This window comes from Pungitius pungitius, chromosome 18 (genome assembly GCF_949316345.1).
Source record: "Pungitius pungitius chromosome 18, fPunPun2.1, whole genome shotgun sequence".
Taxonomy (NCBI): domain Eukaryota; kingdom Metazoa; phylum Chordata; class Actinopteri; order Perciformes; family Gasterosteidae; genus Pungitius; species Pungitius pungitius.
The window spans coordinates 17,610,083-17,623,270 of NC_084917.1; the positions used below are offsets into that span (position 1 = coordinate 17,610,083).

Consider the following 13,188-nt stretch of genomic DNA (forward strand, 5'->3'; position numbering starts at 1 on the left):
TGACCATTATTGTTACTTTCAAAGCTTTTGCAGAAGGAGTAAACAGCTAAAACGGACTGTATCAAGATTGCTTTAGCTTAAACTGTTTCTATCAAGCAAATTACCTTTTTTCATCCCTATCACTATGCTATGAATGATGATGTTTAGTTTTAGAACCTGAATGACTCAACCACGTTTTTTACCATTATTGTTACTTTCAAAGCTTTTGCAGAAGGAGAAAACAGCTAAAACGGACTGTATGAAGAATGCTTTAACTTTCACTGTTACTATCAAGCAAATTACCTTTTTTCATCCCTATCATTATGGTATGAAGGATGATGTTTAGTTTTAGAACCTGATTCACTCAACAACGTTTTGACCATTATTGTTACTTTCAAAGCTGTTGCAGAAGCAGTAAACAGCTAAAACGGACTGTATCAAGATTGCTTTAGCTTAAACTGTTTCTATCAAGCAAATGACCTTTTTTCATCCCTATCATTATGGTATGGAGGATGATGTTTAGTTTTAGAACCTGATTCACTCTACTACGTTTTGACCATTATTGTTACTTTCAAAGCTTTTGCAGAAGGAGTAAACAGCTAAAACGGACTGTATGAAGAATGATTTTAACTTTCACTGTTACTATCAAGCAAATTACCTTTTTTCATCCCTATCATTATGGTATGAAGGATGATGTTTAGTTTTAGAACCTGAATCACTCAACCACGTTTTTTACCATTATTGTTACTTTCAAAGCTTTTGCAGAAGGAGTAAACAGCTAAAACGGACTGTATGAAGAATGATTTACCTTACACTGTTTCTATTAAGCAAATGACCTTTTTTCATCCGTATCACTATGGTGTGAAGGATGATGTTTAGTTTTAGAACCTGATTCACTCAACGTTTTGACCATTATTGTTACTTTCAAAGCTGTTGCAGAAGCAGTAAACAGCTAAAACGGACTGTATCAAGATTGCTTTAGCTTAAACTGTTTCTATCAAGCAAATGACCTTTTCACCATTTTCATCATCGTATGATGGATTAGGTTTAGTTTTAGAACCTGATTCACTCAACAACGTTTTGACCATTATTGTTACTTTCAAAGCTTTTGCAGAAGGAGTAAACAGCTAAAACGGACTGTATGAAGAATGCTTTAACTTTCACTGTTTCTATCAAGCAAATTACCTTTTTTTCATCCCTATCATTATGGTATGAAGGATGAATTTTAGTTTTAGAACCTGATTCACTCAACAACGTTTTGACCATTATTGTTACTTTCAAAGCTGTTGCAGAAGGAGTAAACAGCTAAAACGGACTGTATGAAGAATGATTTACCTTACACTGTTTCTATTAAGCAAATGACCTTTTTTCATCCGTATCACTATGGTGTGAAGGATGATGTTTAGTTTTAGAACCTGATTCACTCAACGTTTTGACCATTATTGTTACTTTCAAAGCTGTTGCAGAAGCAGTAAACAGCTAAAACGGACTGTATCAAGATTGCTTTAGCTTAAACTGTTTCTATCAAGCAAATGACCTTTTCACCATTTTCATCATCGTATGATGGATTAGGTTTAGTTTTAGAACCTGATTCACTCAACAACGTTTTGACCATTATTGTTACTTTCAAAGCTTTTGCAGAAGGAGTAAACAGCTAAAACGGACTGTATGAAGAATGCTTTAACTTTCACTGTTTCTATCAAGCAAATTACCTTTTTTTCATCCCTATCATTATGGTATGAAGGATGAATTTTAGTTTTAGAACCTGATTCACTCAACAACGTTTTGACCATTATTGTTACTTTCAAAGCTGTTGCAGAAGGAGTAAACAGCTAAAACGGACTGTATGAAGAATGATTTACCTTACACTGTTTCTATTAAGCAAATGACCTTTTTTCATCCGTATCACTATGGTGTGAAGGATGATGTTTAGTTTTAGAACCTGATTCACTCAACGTTTTGACCATTATTGTTACTTTCAAAGCTGTTGCAGAAGCAGTAAACAGCTAAAACGGACTGTATCAAGATTGCTTTAGCTTAAACTGTTTCTATCAAGCAAATGACCTTTTCACCATTTTCATCATCGTATGATGGATTAGGTTTAGTTTTAGAACCTGATTCACTCTACTACGTTTTGACCATTATTGTTACTTTCAAAGCCTTTGCAGATGGAGTAAACAGCTAAAACGGACTGTATGAAGAATGATTTACCTTACACTGTTTCTATCAAGCAAATGACTTTTTTTCATCCGTATCACTATGGTGTGAAGGATGATGTTAAGTTTTAGAACCTGATTCACTCAAGCACATTTTGACCATTATTGTTACTTTCAAAGCTGTTGCAGAAGCAGTAAACAGCTAAAACAGACTGTATCAAGATTGCTTTAACTTTCACTGTTACTATCAAGCAAATGACCTTTTTTCGTCCCTATCATTATGGTATGAAGGATGATGTTTAGTTTTAGAACCTGAATGACTCAACCACGTTTTTTACCGTTATTGTTACTTTCAAAGCTTTTGCAGAAGGAGAAAACAGCTAAAACGGACTGTATGAAGAATGCTTTAGCTTAAACTGTTTCTATCAAGCAAATTACCTTTTTTCATCCCTATCACTATGCTATGAATGATGATGTTTAGTTTTAGAACCTGAATGACTCAACCACGTTTTTTACCGTTATTGTTACTTTCAAAGCTTTTGCAGAAGGAGAAAACAGCTAAAACGGACTGTATGAAGAATGCTTTAACTTTCACTGTTACTATCAAGCAAATGACCTTTTTTCATCCGTATCACTATGGTGTGAAGGATGATGTTTAGTTTTAGAACCTGATTCACTCAAGCACATTTTGACCATTATTGTTGCTTTCAAAGCTGTTGCAGAAGCAGTAAACAGCTAAAACAGACTGTATCAAGATTGCTTTAACTTTCACTGTTACTATCAAGCAAATTACCTTTTTTCATCCCTATCATTATAGTATGAAGGATGATGTTTAGTTTTAGAACCTGAATGACTCAACCAAGTTTTTTACCATTATTGTTACTTTCAAAGCTTTTGCAGAAGGAGAAAACAGCTAAAACGGACTGTATGAAGAATGCTTTAACTTTCACTGTTACTATCAAGCAAATTACCTTTTTTCATCCCTATCATTATGGTATGAAGGATGATGTTTAGTTTTAGAACCTGAATGACTCAACCACGTTTTTTACCGTTATTGTTACTTTCAAAGCTTTTGCAGAAGGAGAAAACAGCTAAAACGGACTGTAATGAAGAATGCTTTAACTTTCACTGTTACTATCAAGCAAATTACCTTTTTTCATCCCTATCATTATGGTATGAAGGATGATGTTTAGTTTTAGAACCTGATTCACTCAACAACGTTTTGACCATTATTGTTACTTTCAAAGCTGTTGCAGAAGCAGTAAACAGCTAAAACGGACTGTATCAAGATTGCTTTAGCTTAAACTGTTTCTATCAAGCAAATTACCTTTTTTCATCCCTATCATTATGGTATGGAGGATGATGTTTAGTTTTAGAACCTGATTCACTCTACTACGTTTTGACCATTATTGTTACTTTCAAAGCTTTTGCAGAAGGAGTAAACAGCTAAAACGGACTGTATGAAGAATGCTTTTAACTTTCACTGTTACTATCAAGCAAATTACCTTTTTTCATCCCTATCATTATGGTATGAAGGATGATGTTTAGTTTTAGAACCTGATTCACTCTACTACGTTTTGACCATTATTGTTACTTTCAAAGCCTTTGCAGATGGAGTAAACAGCTAAAACGGACTGTATGAAGAATGATTTACCTTACACTGTTTCTATCAAGCAAATGACTTTTTTTCATCCGTATCACTATGGTGTGAAGGATGATGTTTAGTTTTAGAACCTGATTCACTCAAGCACATTTTGACCATTATTGTTACTTTCAAAGCTGTTGCAGAAGCAGTAAACAGCTAAAACAGACTGTATCAAGATTGCTTTAACTTTCACTGTTACTATCAAGCAAATGACCTTTTTTCATCCCTATCATTATGGTATGAAGGATGATGTTTAGTTTTAGAACCTGATTTACTCTACTACGTTTTGACCATTATTGTTACTTTCAAAGCTTTTGCAGAATGAGAAAACAGCTAAAACGGACTGTATAAAGAATCCTTTAGCTTACACTGTTTCTATAAGGCAAATGACCTTTTCACCATTTTCATCATCGTATGATGGATTAGGTTTAGTTTTAGAACCTGATTCACTCAACAACGTTTTGACCATTATTGTTTCTTTCAAAGCTGTTGCAGAAGCAGTAAACAGCTAAAACGGACTGTATCAAGATTGCTTTAACTTTCACTGTTACTATCAAGCAAATGACGTTTTTTCATCCCTATCATTATGGTGTGAAGGATGATGTTTAGTTTTAAAACCTGATTCACTCAACCACATTTTGACCATTATTGTTACTTTCAAAGCTTTTGCAGAAGGAGTAAACAGCTAAAACGGACTGTATCAAGATTGCTTTAGCTTAAACTGTTTCTATCAAGCAAATTACCTTTTTTCATCCCTATCACTATGCTATGAATGATGATGTTTAGTTTTAGAACCTGAATGACTCAACCACGTTTTTTACCATTATTGTTACTTTCAAAGCTTTTGCAGAAGGAGAAAACAGCTAAAACGGACTGTATGAAGAATGCTTTAACTTTCACTGTTACTATCAAGCAAATTACCTTTTTTCATCCCTATCATTATGGTATGAAGGATGATGTTTAGTTTTAGAACCTGATTCACTCAACAACGTTTTGACCATTATTGTTACTTTCAAAGCTGTTGCAGAAGCAGTAAACAGCTAAAACGGACTGTATCAAGATTGCTTTAGCTTAAACTGTTTCTATCAAGCAAATGACCTTTTTTCATCCCTATCATTATGGTATGGAGGATGATGTTTAGTTTTAGAACCTGATTCACTCTACTACGTTTTGACCATTATTGTTACTTTCAAAGCTTTTGCAGAAGGAGTAAACAGCTAAAACGGACTGTATGAAGAATGATTTTAACTTTCACTGTTACTATCAAGCAAATTACCTTTTTTCATCCCTATCATTATGGTATGAAGGATGATGTTTAGTTTTAGAACCTGAATCACTCAACCACGTTTTTTACCATTATTGTTACTTTCAAAGCTTTTGCAGAAGGAGTAAACAGCTAAAACGGACTGTATGAAGAATGATTTACCTTACACTGTTTCTATTAAGCAAATGACCTTTTTTCATCCGTATCACTATGGTGTGAAGGATGATGTTTAGTTTTAGAACCTGATTCACTCAACGTTTTGACCATTATTGTTACTTTCAAAGCTGTTGCAGAAGCAGTAAACAGCTAAAACGGACTGTATCAAGATTGCTTTAGCTTAAACTGTTTCTATCAAGCAAATGACCTTTTCACCATTTTCATCATCGTATGATGGATTAGGTTTAGTTTTAGAACCTGATTCACTCAACAACGTTTTGACCATTATTGTTACTTTCAAAGCTTTTGCAGAAGGAGTAAACAGCTAAAACGGACTGTATGAAGAATGCTTTAACTTTCACTGTTTCTATCAAGCAAATTACCTTTTTTTCATCCCTATCATTATGGTATGAAGGATGAATTTTAGTTTTAGAACCTGATTCACTCAACAACGTTTTGACCATTATTGTTACTTTCAAAGCTGTTGCAGAAGGAGTAAACAGCTAAAACGGACTGTATGAAGAATGATTTACCTTACACTGTTTCTATTAAGCAAATGACCTTTTTTCATCCGTATCACTATGGTGTGAAGGATGATGTTTAGTTTTAGAACCTGATTCACTCAACGTTTTGACCATTATTGTTACTTTCAAAGCTGTTGCAGAAGCAGTAAACAGCTAAAACGGACTGTATCAAGATTGCTTTAGCTTAAACTGTTTCTATCAAGCAAATGACCTTTTCACCATTTTCATCATCGTATGATGGATTAGGTTTAGTTTTAGAACCTGATTCACTCAACAACGTTTTGACCATTATTGTTACTTTCAAAGCTTTTGCAGAAGGAGTAAACAGCTAAAACGGACTGTATGAAGAATGCTTTAACTTTCACTGTTTCTATCAAGCAAATTACCTTTTTTTCATCCCTATCATTATGGTATGAAGGATGAATTTTAGTTTTAGAACCTGATTCACTCAACAACGTTTTGACCATTATTGTTACTTTCAAAGCTGTTGCAGAAGGAGTAAACAGCTAAAACGGACTGTATGAAGAATGATTTACCTTACACTGTTTCTATTAAGCAAATGACCTTTTTTCATCCGTATCACTATGGTGTGAAGGATGATGTTTAGTTTTAGAACCTGATTCACTCAACGTTTTGACCATTATTGTTACTTTCAAAGCTGTTGCAGAAGCAGTAAACAGCTAAAACGGACTGTATCAAGATTGCTTTAGCTTAAACTGTTTCTATCAAGCAAATGACCTTTTCACCATTTTCATCATCGTATGATGGATTAGGTTTAGTTTTAGAACCTGATTCACTCAACAACGTTTTGACCATTATTGTTACTTTCAAAGCTTTTGCAGAAGGAGTAAACAGCTAAAACGGACTGTATGAAGAATGCTTTAACTTTCACTGTTTCTATCAAGCAAATTACCTTTTTTTCATCCCTATCATTATGGTATGAAGGATGAATTTTAGTTTTAGAACCTGATTCACTCAACAACGTTTTGACCATTATTGTTACTTTCAAAGCTGTTGCAGAAGCAGTAAACAGCTAAAACGGACTGTATCAAGATTGCTTTAGCTTAAACTGTTTCTATCAAGCAAATGACTTTTTCACCATTTTCATCATCGTATGATGGATTAGGTTTAGTTTTAGAACCTGATTCACTCAACAACGTTTTGACCATTATTGTTACTTTCAAAGCTGTTGCAGAAGCAGTAAACAGCTAAAACGGACTGTATCAAGATTGCTTTAGCTTAAACTGTTTCTATCAAGCAAATTACCTTTTTTCATCCCTATCATTATGGTATGGAGGATGATGTTTAGTTTTAGAACCTGATTCACTCTACTACGTTTTGACCATTATTGTTACTTTCAAAGCTTTTGCAGAAGGAGTAAACAGCTAAAACGGACTGTATGAAGAATGATTTTAACTTTCACTGTTACTATCAAGCAAATTACCTTTTTTCATCCCTATCATTATGGTATGAAGGATGATGTTTAGTTTTAGAACCTGAATCACTCAACCACGTTTTTTACCATTATTGTTACTTTCAAAGCTTTTGCAGAAGGAGTAAACAGCTAAAACGGACTGTATGAAGAATGATTTACCTTACACTGTTTCTATTAAGCAAATGACCTTTTTTCATCCGTATCACTATGGTGTGAAGGATGATGTTTAGTTTTAGAACCTGATTCACTCAACGTTTTGACCATTATTGTTACTTTCAAAGCTGTTGCAGAAGCAGTAAACAGCTAAAACGGACTGTATCAAGATTGCTTTAGCTTAAACTGTTTCTATCAAGCAAATGACCTTTTCACCATTTTCATCATCGTATGATGGATTAGGTTTAGTTTTAGAACCTGATTCACTCAACAACGTTTTGACCATTATTGTTACTTTCAAAGCTGTTGCAGAAGGAGTAAACAGCTAAAACGGACTGTATGAAGAATGCTTTAACTTACACTGTTTTTATCAAGCAAATTACCTTTTTTCATCCCTATCATTATGGTATGAATGATGATGTTTAGTTTTAGAACCTGATTCACTCAACAACGTTTTGACCATTATTGTTACTTTCAAAGCTGTTGCAGAAGCAGTAAACAGCTAAAACGGACTGTATGAAGAATGCTTTAGCTCACACTGTTTCTATCAAGCAAATTACCTTTTTTCATCCCTATCACTATGATAATAATGATGATGTTTAGTTTTAGAACCGTATTGACTCCACTACGTTTTGACCATTATTGTTACTTTCAAAGCTTTTGCAGACGGAGAAAACAGCTAAAACGGACTGTATGAAGAATGCTTTACCTTACACTGTTTCTATCAAGCAAATTACCTTTTTTCATCCGTATCACTATGGTGTGAAGGATGATGTTTAGTTTTAAAACCTGATTCCTTCCACCACACATGTTTACTCAACAAGACATCTATGTTTAGACCCGTTTTCAACGTGATTTTTAATATCGGTGGTAAACGCACAAACGTGGACGTAATTTCTTTTTACACCTATAAAATAATGCTATAGCACAAAGTAGAGGACGACATTTTACCGTATTAAAAATCACGTTGATATGCGGTCTAAATATAGACGTCTTTTCAACGTCTACAAATAGGCGTTGAAACAACTTTCACTTTTAAACCATTTTGCAACGTCTTTTCAACGTCTGGCATAGACGTTGATTCAACGTCTTTTCAACCAAAAAATGTTCACTGGGCACAGGCTGCTTGGGGAGTGGGTTGTTAAGTAACAGGCGACTGCCACACCCATTTGTATGAGCCGCACGCCGACATTTGAGAGATGGGCTAGTTCGTTGGGTCTGGAGGCAAACATTCTAGTGTCATCGCTTCTCGGTCTTTTGGCTAAGATCAAGTGTAGTATCTCTTCTTATTAGAGGAAGGGGAAAAGTGCACACGGTATTTCTTTAAGAAAATTGTAAACAAAGGGGGGGGCTTGCTAAGACTGAAAAAAGACAGCGGAGACACAGCAGAAACAACTGCAGAAATACTTTCTGTAATAGAAAACTTTTATTCAGACCTCTACAAAGAAAAATCTATAAAAAGCGAAGCCATAGAGGATGTTTTAAAATACATTGAAAAAACGGTAGAAGACAGCAGGCTTTTAACCCACAATTTTACCATACCAGAGTTAAGCAACTGCATGAAAAGTTTTAAAACAGGGAAGTCTCCAGGAGAAGATGGCCTCCCGTGGGAATTTTACTCAACCTTTTGGGACATTCTAAACCCTGACTTGCTCACTGTCTTCATGGACCTTGAAAAATTTGATCAACTACCTGAAAGATTTAGAGTTGGAATAGTGACCCTCCTGCATAAAGGTAAGGAAAAAACAGACCTGAAGAACTGGATACCGATCACCCTCTTAAACTGTGACTGTAAACTTTTTAGCAAAATGTTGGCATCACGGATGTCTGGAGTTTTAGGGGAGATGATTCACCCAGATCAATCCTGTGCCGTACCTGGGAGAAAGATCACAGATAGCCTCATACTGATCCGAGACACCATCTGTTATGCGAGAGACAGAAACATTTGGCTAGTAGTCCTAAATTTAGACTTTGAAAAAGCCTTTGATCGGGTCTCGCACCAGTACCTCTTTCAAGTGCTGCAAAAAGTGGGCTTCCCAGAGAGGATGATAAGATGGGTAGGATTGCTGTACAGGGGCATCACAAGCAAATTTGTTGCTAACGGGCACCTGACAAAAGCAGTTAATATAAACTGCGTTCATCAAGGTTGTCCGTTATCTGCTTTCCTCTATGTTATAGGTATCGAACCTTTGGCAAGAGCCTTGAGAAAAGACAAACAAATCAATGGGGTAATAGTGCCAGGGAGTGGAGGACTTGAAACCAAATGCATCCTATATATGGACGACATAAACATCATATGCACTGATTTTTCATCTGTCAACAGGACACTGGACCTCACTGACTGGTATGGACGGGCATCTGGGTCAAAGCTCAACAGAAGCAAGACCCAAGCTCAATTTTATGGACCATGGAAGGCCACGGAAACAACAGAACTCCCCATGACTGTGATCCGGACAGATCAAAGAATACTTGGGATCAAATTTAATGGGGAAGGGCGGGGGGAATCAAATTGGCCTGTCGTGATAAGGAAAGTTAGGCAGAGACTAGGTTACTGGACACTAAGAAGACTGACCTTAGAGGGAAAGGTTCTAATTTTTAAAGCTGTAATCTTACCCTTGTTTCTACTCATCTGTTCTGTTTTCTTACCACCAAAAAAACTGCTTTCAGAGTTGGAAAGAGCCATCTTTTATTTCCTGTGGGGGTCCAAGTGGGAACGACTGAGAAGAAGTGAAATGAAAAAGACAAAGAAGAAAGGAGGAAAAGGAGTGCCGGACCTGCTTTTGTTCTTAGGAAGCAGATACACTGCACTGCACCTCACCGCTGCAACAGCGCCATCAAGAAACCCAAAGACTGCAGCAATAACCCAGTTCTGGATGGGGTCCAGAACTTTAAAACGTACACCCAAAGATTTGAGAAAACCAGTTTCCTTTAATCTGCCACCGGCCTATGCTTTTATCCAGACCTTTTTAAAGAATTTTAAACTCGAAAAGGAGGACTTAAAGGCACTAACTAATCACTGCTGTCTGATTTCTGTTGTGCAGGAACGAGATCCAGTTACCCCAGTACGTGGGCTACCATTTGGAAATCCATCAACAGTTTGGCGAAATGTAAACAACCCTGCTCTTCCAAACAGACTCAGGGACCTGTCATGGATGGTGGCTCACGAGATCCTCCCAGTCAGGTCCGTCATGCACTCCCGCGGGATGTCTGCACACTCACCTGCCCCAGACCAGGCTGTGGCGCACCAGAGTCTGTGAGGCACCTGCTGTAGGAGTGCGGTGCTGCCGTAGACCAGTGGGCTCCTTGAATTTCCCGTACTTGCCAGAAAGGAGGTCCTGACAGCGCAGCTAGTGTTGTATGGGTTGAGCGAAAAAGCAGAAATCCCAGCAAGTGACTTTGACAAACAGTGGGTCACCCTAGTCGCAATTACAGATGCCATATGGACCTCCAGAAACATGCTGGTAAGAAGGCACATGCAGATCCCCCCCATGGCTGTGACCCAAATGGCCGCAGCAACGGTCCAAATGGCTGCAGGCAGAAGGCCAAGGGCACAGCCAAAAAGAAGAATCGCCTCAGTGCCCATTCGGACGAAGGAGCCGGAGCCACACATGCAGAGGTCAAAGCAGCGGCGGCCTGACTCTCCGGGAGAGGCAGGTGGGAAGGAGCATTGGGTGGGGCTCTCCCGATTACCAACTACAGGACCCAGGAATATCCGTTTTGAAGAGCAAAAGAAAAAAAAAACGGGACCCCTCTCCCAAATCCGGCACAACAAGACATGATAGATTACTTTTAAAGTCATTTGTCAATTCTGTAAAATCTGTTTGGTTTTTAAATGTATGTTGTAAATGCAAAAATCCCTTTCTTAAAACATCCTTGTAAACTGTATTTGACCTTTTTACCTAAAAAGTACTTGATTGACTGATGACGGACAAGAAAAAGTACCAATAAAACTTTTCGAAAGAAAAAAAATCTGTTATTATTAGATATTATCCTTGGCTTACTACTGGAACTAACAGAATTTGGGGCAAGAGATTTCAAAATGGTCGCCTATGGCCGTGATGAACAAATGAAAAGCTTTAAAAAGGAAAATGCTATTGAACTAAAAGTTATTCTATACTGGCTGGGAATCGGACCCAGATCTCTCGCATGGCAAGCAAGACTTCTACCATTGAACCACTAATGCTTAAACTACAAAATCTAGGGCAAAAGATTTCAAAATGGCCGCCTATGGACATGATGAACAACTGAAAAGCTCTAAAAAGGACAGTTCTATTCAAGCAAAAGTTATTCTGCACTGGCTGGGAATCGGATCCAAATCTCTAGCATGTCAAGCGAGAATTCTTGCATTGAACCATGAATGCTTATTAGAGATGAGCGAGTACAGCATTATCTGTATCTGTATCTGTTGAACCATATGAATTATCTGTATCCGTATCCATACTCGGACTGGGCGGGGCCTAACCCGGAAGTAGGAAGGATTTACCCCGTAATTTGTCGGGTTAAGCCTTTCTGCGGTTAAAACAGCATTCCTTCTTAATTCTTATCACTGATGATCATGAGAGAGGGGGGAAGTGTGTGTGTGGCTTAATTTGTAATATTAATATTTAGTTATTCAACACAACTAGTCAACGTCAGACAATGAGTGCGTGAATTCAATTCATTTTATTTTGTATAGCCCAAAATCGCAAATTACAAATTTGCCTCAGAGGGCTTTACAGTCTGTACACATGCAACATCCTCTGTCCCGAAACCCTCACATCGGCACAGGAAAAACTCCCCAAAATATGAAAAAACCCTTCAATGGGGAAAAAACGGAAGAAACCTTAGGGAGAACGTCAGAGGAGGGATCCCTCTCCCGGGATGGACAGACTGCAATGGATGTCATGTGTACAGAATCAACAATGTAAAAGATGTACAATACATTCAATTTCTCTAACAGAAATGATACAAGTAATTGCAAGTAGCAGAACAAGTGAACGGCAGGACCACCACAGGGACAACCACCATCAGGTAGAACCACCATCCACACAGGCTTCAGGAGTCAGAACCGGGGTCCGTACGAAACTATGATCCACGGAGACCTGCTAGGCGAGAAAGCACAAAAAACTCCCGGAAAGAAGCTTTATTAGTGATGTACATTAATAAAACATGGATGATTGTGGGAGGAGAGAGTGAGAGTGTGAGAGTGGAAGAGGGGCTCGGTGTGTCCTAAGAAGTCCACCGGTGGTCTAAGCCTAAAGCAGCTTAACTAAGGGCTGGTCCAGGCTAACCTGAGCCAGCCCTAACTATAAGCAATATCAAAGAGGAACGTTTTAAGCTTCATCTTAAATGAACTGACCGAGTCTGCCCCCCGGACTGAAAGTGGAAGCTGGTTCCACAAAAGAGGAGCTTGATAACTGAAGGCTCTAAACCCCCATCCTACTTTTTAAAACTCTAGGAACCATGAGTAGCCCAGCATCTACGGAGCGCAGATGCGTTGTAGGGAAATACGGTGTAACAAGCTCTAAGATAAGACGGTTCCTCACCAGCAAGTGCCTTGTAGGTGAGAAGTACTTTAAATTCTATTCTTGATTTAACAGGAAGCCAGTGCAGAGAAGTTAATACAGGAGTTATATGATCCCATTTCTTAGTTCTTGTTAATACACGTGCTGCAGCATTCTGAATCAGTTGGAGAGGTTTAAGCGATTTACAAGAGCAGCCTGATAACAAAGAATTACAGTAATCCAGTCTAGAAGTAACAAATGCATGAACTAGTTTTTCTGCATCACTTTGAGACAGGAAGTTCCTGATTTTCGTTATATATTCCGTAGATTAAAAAAGGCAGTCCTTGAAGTCTTCTTTATATGAGCATGGCAAGCAAGACTTCAACCATTGAA

General features: G+C 37.6%; 1 pseudogene; it reads left to right on the forward strand.

The window, feature by feature from the left end:
- The first annotated feature begins 8,553 nt into the window (after nt 1-8,553).
- LOC119221151 (U2 spliceosomal RNA) lies at nt 8,554-8,655 on the forward strand (annotated as a pseudogene).
- The last annotated feature ends 4,533 nt before the right edge of the window (nt 8,656-13,188 follow it).